Source organism: Peromyscus maniculatus, chromosome X (assembly GCF_049852395.1).
Source record: "Peromyscus maniculatus bairdii isolate BWxNUB_F1_BW_parent chromosome X, HU_Pman_BW_mat_3.1, whole genome shotgun sequence".
Taxonomy (NCBI): domain Eukaryota; kingdom Metazoa; phylum Chordata; class Mammalia; order Rodentia; family Cricetidae; genus Peromyscus; species Peromyscus maniculatus.
In genome coordinates this window covers 85,695,411-85,707,309 of record NC_134875.1, presented here as the reverse complement: position 1 = coordinate 85,707,309, position 11,899 = coordinate 85,695,411, and the positions used below count along the sequence as shown (strand labels likewise).

General features: G+C 38.2%; 1 protein-coding gene across 5 annotated transcripts in view; it reads left to right on the top strand.

Moving 5' to 3' along the window:
- Eda (ectodysplasin A) overlaps nt 1-11,899 on the top strand; it is a 371,953-nt gene that overhangs the window by 142,597 nt on the left and 217,457 nt on the right. The gene's annotated exons all lie outside the window — the stretch shown is intronic.

The following is an 11,899-nucleotide window of genomic DNA, read 5'->3' as shown; positions in this document are numbered from 1 at the left end:
ATAACTATTAATCTCTGTATCTCCATGTGTTCCCGGCATTACCGGTCTGCTGGCATGTTGTTCCTTGGGTAGCAGGCTGGCATCTCTTCTCCTCTGCCATTCTTCTTCCTGTCTCTCTCCTTGGATTTCTGCCATAGGCCAGAGCAGCTTCTTGATTAACCAATCATAGCAGCACATATTCACAGCCTACAGAAAGACATCCCACAGCAGCTGAGGCCATGCTGATCTGAGTGGCCTACATTGCCATCCAGACCTGGCTGCTTCCAAGGACCATGTCTGAGTCCATGAGCCTCCTATAGCTGGGGTCTGTGTTGAAGTCCAAGGCCCATTTTGCCACCAAAGGTCACATGGAAGCCCAGAGTTGGGGCCAAAACTTCTGGCCTTGTTGATGCTGGGGGCATGCCACCGCTAGAGCCATGCTGATCTGAGTGGCCAGTGCTTCCACCTAGAGCCAGGATGTCGTCCAGGCCAGAGCTGCTGCTGAGGGCCATGTCTGAGTTCATGGTCCTGCTGCATCTGGGATCTGTGTTGATGTCTATGGTCTGTGTCACCTCAGGGGACCATAGGGACCATGTGTGATGTAATAAGAGGGCCATACTGAGCTGGCCCTGCCCTTTGGTGACCCTCATAGAGCTGGCCATGTTCTTCACTGGACACTGCAGCAAGTGAGCTGGCTCTGACCCTCAGTTTAGAGCTCCTTCCCCCCTCGCCCAGTACTCCAGAGAGATGGTCCCAGCCCTCACCATGGGTGAGGGAGGACTGACCCTGGTGACATGCATGTAGGGGAACTGGCTCCACCCCTTTACCTAAAGTGGGCAGCCCCAGTGTCGAAGAATGACCATCCAGGCCCATAGCCAGGCCTTGGGTCTACCCACCCTAACATCTACTCCATTTACCTGCTGGAGCTGGTGAAGGGATTGGTCCTTAGAAGGATACCCACAGGATCTCCATGACTTCAGGCAGCTGCAGGATATCTGAGAGGAGTTTCATTGAGGGTCCAGTGATGCTGGTGTGACAGAAACCAGAGGCCTTGAACCAGACCAGTGACTCATTGCAATGAACATTTGCTAATAAAGCTGATGGGACAAAAGGGTGTACTATGTGACACATGTGGGAGCCCGTTCTGGGGTTCCTCGTGGCTTTACCCAGCAGGTCCAAATAGAGGATGATCAGGACCACGGGCCTGAGTGCAGGTGTCTGAGATGGTCTGCACTTGGCTGTGCTGGGGGAGGAGGTCTTTTGCTCCACCCCTTGGCGTCTCTATAAAAACCCTGGACCAGAGACAGTCCGGGCCCGTTGGAATAGGTTCCAGGCCCTCTCGAGGCTATCCTTTATTTTCTATCTGTTTATCTCCGCAAGATTCTCCGCTATAAATCCTTCTATCTAATATTTCCTGCTGCTCGCACTCAAGAAAACTCTGGGAAGCTGTGGGGGTGGTGGGTAAACGCCCCACAGACACATTGCTCCCAATGCCACCAGGACAAATGAAGAGGAGAGCTGGGCAAGATGGAGGAGTGAAGAGGTTGTTTGTTTGTTTGTTTGTTTGTTTGTTTGTTTGTTTGTTCTTGCTTGCTTGTTTTAGTTTGGTCTGATTTTTTTTAAATTTTATTTTGGGAGACGATGCAGAAGTGAAGGGAGGATATGAGGGGACTGGGAGGTGAGCAGAATTGGGGTGCATGATGTGAAATTTCAGAAGAATGGATCAAGAAATTATGTTAAATAAATAAATAATAATAATAATAATAATAACGGTAATATACAAGTCTAAATATCCTTACATAAATCCATTTCTGGAATGAAAGCATTTTCTAGGAGTAGATAGGACAGCCAGGCCTTAAAGAGATCCAGGGGTTAGTTTCCTGGAGTCCCCTTGTATTAATTACTTTTCTGGTTGCTGTGATGAAATACCATGCTCAAAGCCATCTCAAAAAAGAGGGAGTTTAAGCTGAGAGATCACATCTTTAGCCACAAATGGGAACTAGAAGGAGCAGAATCCAAGTGAAGAGAAGCTATGAAGGCTCAAAGCCCACCTCCAGGTCATACTTTCTCCAGCAAGCCTGCACCACCTCTTCAAACCAGGCTATTAACCAGGGACCAAGTGTTCAGATGTCTGAGCATATGGGGGACAGTTTCATTCAAACTATCACACCTTTTGTCTCTAGTAGTTGTCCTGTTTTGCATGTGATGACATGAATAAAAAAATTTTAGCCTGACCTTTCAGAAAGACAGAAATCTTTTTTTTTTTTTTGCTTTTGTATTTAAGTGTCTATTATAGGAACATACATTTAGTGGGTATTCCAATGCTTCTGATGAGATGCTTATTGGTAAGTGAAAGAAACGTTTTCTGAAGGGTGCAAATGGTCTGCTCTCTAAAGATAAACAGATTTATCACTTCAAAAATGTGGCAATGAAACTGAAGTGTCTGGATTGAATGGTAAATTATGAATTATGTCTATAGAATGGTGCAACTGCTCCCTTATGTGACCTCAGCTCTAGCAATATAATAAAGGTAAATGACTAAACACTTAAACAGTCTTGCTTACTGAATAAAAAATCAGTAGCTTGATGTGTTATCTTTGGACCTAGTGTGAGGGATGCTTCACATGGTATAATGCTTGTGAGGTCAGCCCCTACTAATTGAAAGACGTTGTGCAGATTTAACCAGAGCATCATGGTTTGAAATTCTCTCTCTGATGTATCCATTAGCTTTAGTGTCCTGTGACCAAAAATGAGATGATGATGAGTGGGGATCAAGTATAAGCTGTAATATAAACAAATGAGATGAAAGGTTTAAGGCTTTCAATTACATTTCATTTGTTAACTGCATTGAACTTTGGTTTAGTGAACCAAAGTAACATTGACCAACTGGCGTCTGTTATGAGACTCTGCTATAATAAATCTTGATTAAGCATCAGTAGATATAATAGATAACAGAATTGAACTAGCCAGAAAGGGACAGATGGAGATGGGTGGACATTTTTAATCCGTAAAGAAGATAATGTGAGGATATCAAAATGAAGCATATGTCTTCACCTTTCCTCTATGCCACTACTTTATTCTGAACACTGAAATTATAGATCAGTGATTCTTATTTAACTTGTCTTGAACCACAACTACTCCCATTTATGTCTTAATTTGGAATCCTGTGTCTTAACTAAAAATTCTTATTAAGGAATCACAGAATTAGAGAAAGACAGCAAGAACAATTTTGCTTATCTTTGTTTTGAAAAAATGCTGCCTAATTTCCCCCTTAACTTTCTTTACTGATGCTTTGCAACTAAATGCCTTATCAGATAAACTCATACCCACTTGTTATAAAAGGATTCTTTTAAATGAAAATTATTTTAAAAGAATTTTCCTTATCTGAGAAATAACATTCTTTGGGTCACATCTCAATCATTCAGACACCCTGTCATCTAGGGTGGCATCCCAGGATATTTATAATCTTCTCGATAGTTACCATGAAATTATCAAACCAAAATTAATTTGAAATCACTTTATGTCAAATGATTTAGATAAAATCTCCAAATTAAATTGTTATATGCATAGAACCATTTAATTGTTAGAAATTGTAGCTTTGCAACAGTGGTTCTTAAACTACTTGTTTCTACAGGAAATAATCTATCATACTCCACTCAAAAGTGCTAAACATTGCAAATCATAGTCTGGTCAAGATTTTGGGCCCCATGGTGGCATTAGATCCTTTATATGAACAGGAAGAAAAGCTTAGTCTAACAAGCTTGCTGTTTCTGGCTTTGATGTCTGACAAAAGGCCCTACTAGATGATGAGCAGATGCTAGTGCCATAATCTTGAACTTTCCTGCCCCTAGAATCATGAGGTAAACAAACTTGCATTCTTTATAAATTGCCGTGTCTCAAGTATTTTGTTACAGCAAAAGAAAACAGACTAAAACAAACAATATGTTATTGGGGGTTTGTCACTATCTAGTATTATGTTTTTGTTCCCACACTCTATGATGTTTCTCTAGTCTATAGCATTTGTCTTAGTTAGGATTTGTATTGTTGTGACAAAACATCATGACCAAAAGCAACTTGGGGAGGAAAGAGTTTATCTTACAACTCCTTGATGGAAGTCAGGACAGGAACCTGGAGGCAGGAGCTGATACAGAGGCCGTGAAGGAGTGTTGCTGACTAGCTTGCTCCTCATAGCTTGCTCAGCCTGCTTTCTTATAGTGCCCAGCAGTGGTACCACCTGCAGTGAGCTGAGCCCTCCCACATTAATCATCAATTTTTAAAAAAGTCCCACCTTGCCCACAGGACAATCTGGTTGAGACATTTTTCTCGGTTGAATTTGACTTGTGTTGGTCTGACAAAATGAAAACAAACAAGAAAAACACCAAACCAGGACAGCATCTTATCCATTTATAACTGTCATTCCTCTTTGTTGAGTGTTTCCAGTGTTTTGACTTTATTTTTCAACTTTATTTAAAATGTCTTAATGTAACCTTTTACTTTTAAAACTTTGTAGGAAATTTCAGAAAGTACATAGAGGTCTGGTATGCACTTCATTCAGTTTCTCCCAATGGCTACATTTTGTATAGCTACAATATAATATCAAAACAGGAAGCTGATATTGGTACACTGATTATATATATCTTAGCCATTTTATCACACGAAGACTTTTATACTCAATCAAGATATAGAAATATTATATCACCACAAAGAGCTCCATCTTTCTACCTACATTTTAGGGTCAAACCCATCCACTCCCATTCTTTACTGTTCATTAAACCCAGTCAGCAACTAATTTGTTTTCTATCACTAAAACATGGTCATTTCTAGATTAATATGTAACTATATATATATATATACATATATATGTACATATATATAAAGTTCATTTAGTGTCGCTTGTATGTACTTGTGTTTAGGACTGGCAACTTGCAATTGCATAACTATAACCATGCCTGGGTGGTTGTAGCACACACCTTTAATCACAGCACTCTAAAGGCAGAGGCAGGTGGATCTCTGTGTGTTCAAGACTATCCCGAGCTACATAGCTAGACCCTGTCTTAAAGGGAAAAAAACCCAGAAACTAAAAAGACATTGAATAATCATAACCATTCATGAATTTAAGGACATTTTTTTCTGTTTCCAGTATGGGCTATAATGACATGAACTATTATATAAAGTTTTCATACATGAGTGTAAATTTTCATTTCTCTGGGATTAGTACTCAAGAGTGTAAATAATAGGTTGCATAGCAGTTTCATGTTTTCTTTTATATGAGACTTCCATTTTATAGTCCTACAAACTCTGTAGGATCCAGTCTCAGGTTCTTCACATCCTTGCCACTATTTGGTATTTTCACTAGTTTTTATTTTATTTATCATTACTGTCCACATACACACATGCATGTGTGAGTATATGTGCCTGCACATGTATGTTGGTCACATGTGTGGTAGTTAGAAGACAATGTTTGGGAGCCAGTTTTCTCCTTCCAACATGGGTTCCTGGAATTGAACTCACATCATCAAGTTTATGTGGCAGGTCCTTTACTCTCTAGGCCATCTTGCTGGCTATTTTAGTTTTTTAGACAGGCCTATAATGATATCCTATTATTGTTACAAGTTTCATTTGTTAAATGACTAATGAGGTGGGACATCTTTTTATATGCTTATTTTTCTTCTGTGTATGATGAAATATGTTTTCATAGTCTCTCTCTTTGTTGTTTTTGATATATGTACATGCTATATGTGTGTATACGTTGTATGGCGACCAGAAGTCAATGCCAGGTGTCATCCTTACTCTCCATATTTTGATTATTTTTTAATAAGAATTTTGTTCTTTAAAACTTCCATGCATTTATAGAATATATATTCATCATATCCATCCACCGCCACTTCCCTTACTCCTCCTAGTTCCTCCACATTGTTTCCCTGCAAGCCTCATGTCCTCTTTTGATTTAGTTTTTTGTTATTAATAATCCCTCCTGGCCTATTTAGTTCTGTTTGTATGCACATGTGTGTATGACATTCCACTGAGGCATGAACAGTCTTCCAGTGTCCAAATACCCAAAGAAAACTGACTCTCTCCCTCAGCAACCATCAACTGCCAATGACTATTCTAAAAAGTATGGAAACTTGGGCCCCTCCCCTATCCATGCTGGAATTTTGGCCAGCTAGATCTTATGCAGGTATTGTACAGGTACCCACAACTGCTATTAGTTGTCACTCCCAACAGTCATATCATGTCTTCCCACTCCCTGACTCTTAAATTCTTCCTGCTGCTTCTTCCAAGTTCCCTGAGCCTTGGTTGGTGGGAGGTTGCATTTACAGCTTAGTTTCACACCTGGAACTCACAAATTTGGCTAGGCTGGCTGGCCAATGAACTCCAGGGATCTACCTGCCCCTGCCTCCCCAGCAGTGGGATTAGAGGTACACACCACTGCATTTGGTTTTTGGCTTTTTACATAGGTCCTAGGGATATAAACTCGGGTATCCATGATTTTATGGCCAGCAATTTACCAACTGTACCATCTCTCAAACCCCTTTCTCTTATTTTTTTATTCTCTTTCTTTTCTTTCCCCCTTTCCTTTTCTCTCTAATCTTTCTTTTCTCCCCTACTCTCTCACTGAGGTTTGAACTTAGTGTCTTGCATATCATGAGGAAATATCCTATTAATGAGCTGTATCCTCAGTCCTCTTTTCACTGTTTATTTTTAAACAGAGCCGAAGTTGCCCAGGCTGGCCACGAACTCACTCAGTAGTCCAGATTGCCTTTTAACGTGTGATCCTTCCACTTCAGTAGCTGGGATTACAGGCCTGTGCCAACAGGCTCTGCTTCTTTTGCATTTTCTTATTGATTTTTTTGTTTGAACTAGGATCTCACTATTTAGCCCAGGGTAGACTCAAATGTGTTAGCTTCTTGCCTTTGCCTAATGAGTATTGAGATTATAGACATGATTACTATTGGCAGCCTCTCATTTTTTATTTTAAATTATGTTTTGGTTGTTATTATTTACTTTTTTGATAATTTCATACATGTTTATAATACATTCTGGTCAAATTCATCTCTCTACCCGCTCTTATCCTCATCCCACCCTTACAACTCTCACCCCTTTCTCTAACCAAGTTTCCATCTGACTTGTCTGTCTCTTTGCTTTGTTACCCACTCGGTTTAATCAAGCCCACTTTTGTGAAATAGGTATGAAGCTATCTTCTGGAGCAGGAATAATTTATCAGTTGTCTCTATAACTGAAGACGACAACTTGTTCTCTAGCCACCCTACACTGCTGTTATCTCCTCTAGTAGGGCCAGACCCCCAAAACCCCTTCTTCGGCTATGACTCAGTATTTACTGATTCAGTGTTGTGCAGACTCTGTGCAGCCAAGTACAGCTATTGTAAGTTCACAAGTTCCAGGGCCTTGTCATGCCCCCAAGCCACTGTTCATCAGCCCACCTCATCATCATTCATCTCCTAAATTCTTTATACCCCATCTTCTGTGCTTTTCCCCTAGTCCTGTAGGGGTAATATGGGGGCCTTTATAAGGCAGAGCATACAACAGATCACTTTTTCTGCTTCTGGCACCTCCAGTGATAAGGTTCTACATTAGCTGCCAACAGCAGTACACACACACACACACACACACACACACACACACACACACACACACACACAAAAACGTTCTTTGATAAAAGTTGAAGAGAGCCCTAGTCTGTGGTTATAAACATAAATATTTAAATGGCAGTTTAACAACATCTCCATTTAGCAAAATCAATAGTAATAAGTTCACACCTAGTGCCCATGAGCTTCATAGCCATGGGCCTTTGACCAGATTCATGGTACTGAACATGAACTCTGTCCCGCTGAGTGAGCCTTAGATCTATTCAGAATAGTCATTGCACCAGTAACTATTGCCTGGAAAGTTAATATTACAACAGGCGACTAGGGGGCGCTGCTACTGACTTTTTTTTCCTTCAAGTTGTCTTCATGGCAATTCCAAACACTATGAAGAAGCCTTAGTTACTTTTCTATTGCTCTGATAAAACACCATCCATGACCAAGGCAAAGAAAGCATTTATTTGGCTTACAGTTCTAGAGGGATAATAATCAATCACCATCATCACCAAAAAGCATGGTGCTTACCAGCTGTAGCAACAGGAACAACTGAAAACTCAGCTCCAACCACAAGCAGGAAACACAGGAATAGAAAGTGAACTCAAAATGGCACAAGTCTTTAAGCTTTCAAACCCCACCCCTGGTGTCATATATTCTCCAGCAAGGCCACACTTCCTAAACCTGCCCAAACAGGGCTATGGACTGGGAACCAAGAATTCAAATGCCTGAGAATATGGAAGCATCTGCTATCTCATTCAAATCACAATAGAGGGATAACCTGCAGGAAGGGAGCCTCCAGTTTAGTTCTATCATAATTTCTCCATATTTTGCAAACCAAGTATATGGTGTCTTTAACAGTATAGTTTTACTGTCCAGTTTTGCTGTGTAACCAATGACAACATGTATAGTTTTGGGGACTCTGGAGTCTTCCTGTTCAACAGCTCCTGGGAAAATGTCCCACATCTAGCACTGGGATTTTCTTTTAACAAGCTGTGACTTCTGAGGTCAGTATTATCCACCCACTAATGGTACCTCTATTCAAAGTTGTTTTAAAATTTTAATTTTAATTAGCTTATAAACTGGTGGGTTTCCATGTGGCTTACTCATACATACTTATCTTTGCTTAGTCCTTTCTGTGAATTCCATCTTCTCTCCTATCTCCCACTCCCATCCTTGTTTAAACCTTGCCACCTCCAGTACTCTCTGTCTGTTTCCATATCACATGTAAACTACCTTTCTCACCTCCCTCACCATGACCCCTTTCTTGTTTCCAAATCTCTACAGACATTCAAATATAATGAAATCTAAAAAATGGAAAGATGTATCTCTGAGAAAGGACATATGGCATTTGACTTTCTAAGCCTGAATTACCTCATTCAATGTATTTTTTTTCTAGTTCTGTTCATCTTCCTACAAATTCCGTTTTTCTTTACAACTGAATAAAAGCCCATTGTATGCATGTGCTACATTTTATTACTTATTGATCTGTTGGTGGATATATAGACATTTACTATAAATTGTGAAGAAGGCAGCAATGAATATAGATGTGAAATTATCTCCATATAGATACTTTCCATAGAGAGAAGTTTTCATATATATATATATTACACACACACAGAGATAGATAGACAGATAAATAGATATAGATAGAATCCATTTTCAATTCTTCTTGTTATATATTTAAAAGTAAAAATTCTAAAGTATATGGTAATTATGTTTAAGTTTTTGAAATGCCACTCTATTGTTTCTATAGAGGCTAACATTTTATCAATATCTCCATCAACAATTCACAAAGATTCCAATTGCCCGTCATTTATAGCTGACATCCATCCATCTATCTATCTATCTATCTATCTATCTATCTATCTATCTATCTATCTATCTATCTATCTATCTATCTATAGGATATAGAGTCCTTTGAGTATGTACCCAGGATCATATGCCAGTTCTATTTATAGTTGTTGTTTTTTTTTATTGTGGTAGTTTGAATCAGAATGCACCCCGCAGGCTCATATATTTGAATGCTTAATTGCCAGAGAATAGAATTGTTTGGGAAGGATTAGGAGGTGTGGCCTTATTGAAGGAGGTGTGTCACTGGAAGTGAGCTTTGAGGTTTCCATGCCAGCACCCTGCCTTCAACCTGCTGTCTCTGGATCAGTGTGTAAAGCTCTCAGTAACTGCTTCAGCGCCATGCTTCTCTCCTTCCCACCATGATGTTCATGGACTAAACCTCTAAAACTATAAGCAAGCCCCCCCACACACACACACACGCACAATTAAATGCTTTCTCTATAAGAGCTGTCTTGGTCTTGGTGTCTATTCACAGAGATAGTAACCCTAACTATGACCCTGATGTCCAAAGTGGTTGCAGCACTAATTTACATTTCTATCAATAGTGATGAGGTAGAATCTTAAAGTAGTTTCAATATGCATCTCTCTGATGGCTAAGGATGTTGAACACTTTTAAAAGTGTTTAGTAGCCATCTGTATGTGTTTCTTTTTGCAAACTCTGTTCAGTTACATAAGCCATTTTAAATTGGTTAGTTTATTTACTTCATGTTTAGGGTTTTTTTTTAAGTTCTTTGTACGTTCTAGATATTAATCCTCTGTCAGATGTATAGCTGGCTAAGATTTTCTATTGAGTTCAAAGGGCTTTTTATATGTTTTCTTTATATATTTACTTCTTTAGGTATATGTAGTTTTAGGTATTTTTTCAAGCCTGTACCTTGTATTTTCATGTTTTTTAATTTAATTTTTATATAATATATTTTGATAATGTTTAAGAGAATTTTTCTATAGGAAGAGATTTAATTTGGATAATGTTCAACATACTGCTTGTTTTTAAAGAGCTCATGGAATCATTCTTTTGTAACTCGTTTCTTTCATTTAGCATATTTTTGGTTTATCTTTATAGCATATATGAGAATATTTTATTTATTTTAAAGCCGAACAGTCCATTGTATGAAAAGATAATATTTGCTTTATTCATTCATATCGTGGTAGATATTTGGGCTATTTCTAGCTTTGGGCTATTGCTACTAATGCTGCTATGAACACACATACATATTCACATATGTTGTCTCTAAAGACTTTATATTTAAATATCTATATATAGAGAGAGACATATATAGAGAGAAACATATATAGAGACAAAGATAGATAGATAGATAGATAGATAGATAGATAGATAGATAGATAGATAGATAGATAGATATAGAATCCATTTTCAATTCTTCTGGTTATATATTTAAAAGTAAAAATTCTAAAGTATATGGTAATTATGTGTTTAAGTTTTTGAAGAGCCACTATATTGTTTCCATAGAGGCTAACATTTTATCAATATCTCCACCAACAATTCACAAAGATTCCAATTGCCCCTCACTTATACCTGACATTCATCCATCTATCTGTCTTTCTGTCTATCTATCTATCTATCTATCTATCTATCTATCTATCTATCTATCTATCTATCTATCACCTATCCTAATGGATATGATGTGCCATCTCATCATCTCATTGTTGTTACAATTTGTACATGTTTTCATATATGTTGGTATTTGCATTTATTCTCTCGAGAAATATCTAATTCCTTTGTCAATTTTTTTATTTGGTGTGTGTGTGTGTGTGTAAGAAGTATCTATCTATCTATCTATCTATCTATCTATCTATCTATCTATCTATCTATCTATCTATCTATCTATTTATTTATTTATTCCAGTTCATCTTTTGAGTTCATAGGAGAGTTTTGTGGAATTGGTTCTCTCGTTCTACCTTTACAAGGGTTCTAGGAGTTAAAATTAGATCATTAGACTTGCATGGCATGTGGCTTTACTGGCTGAGCTGTGTTACCAGCTCAGTTTCCCCAATTTTATGTGTTTTGTTTTCACTTCCTTATTAAAAAATCAAATTGATACATAATACATAAAAGTAATACATGTTACATGTTTTTTGTAATGTTCTGTACATATATATGCTCACATATATATCACAATGTTCAAATCAGATTAACATATTATTTCCTTGAATATTTATTATTTCTTTGTCATGGAAACCTTCAAAAACTTTCCCCTGGGGTTTTGAAATGCACAGTTTATAATTGATTTCTAATGTCACTTTACTATAGTACCATAGAGCTTGCTGCTTTTATCTAACTCCTTGTCTTTTGTTTTTGAAGTGAGGTGATAGTTTATAGTGGTTTTGATTTGCATTTACCTGATGGCTAGTGATGTTGAACATTTTTTTTCCTATACTTGTTGGCCTTGGAGAAATGTGTGCTTAATCTTTGTCCATTTTAATCAAGGAACTTTTAAGCTGTAGAA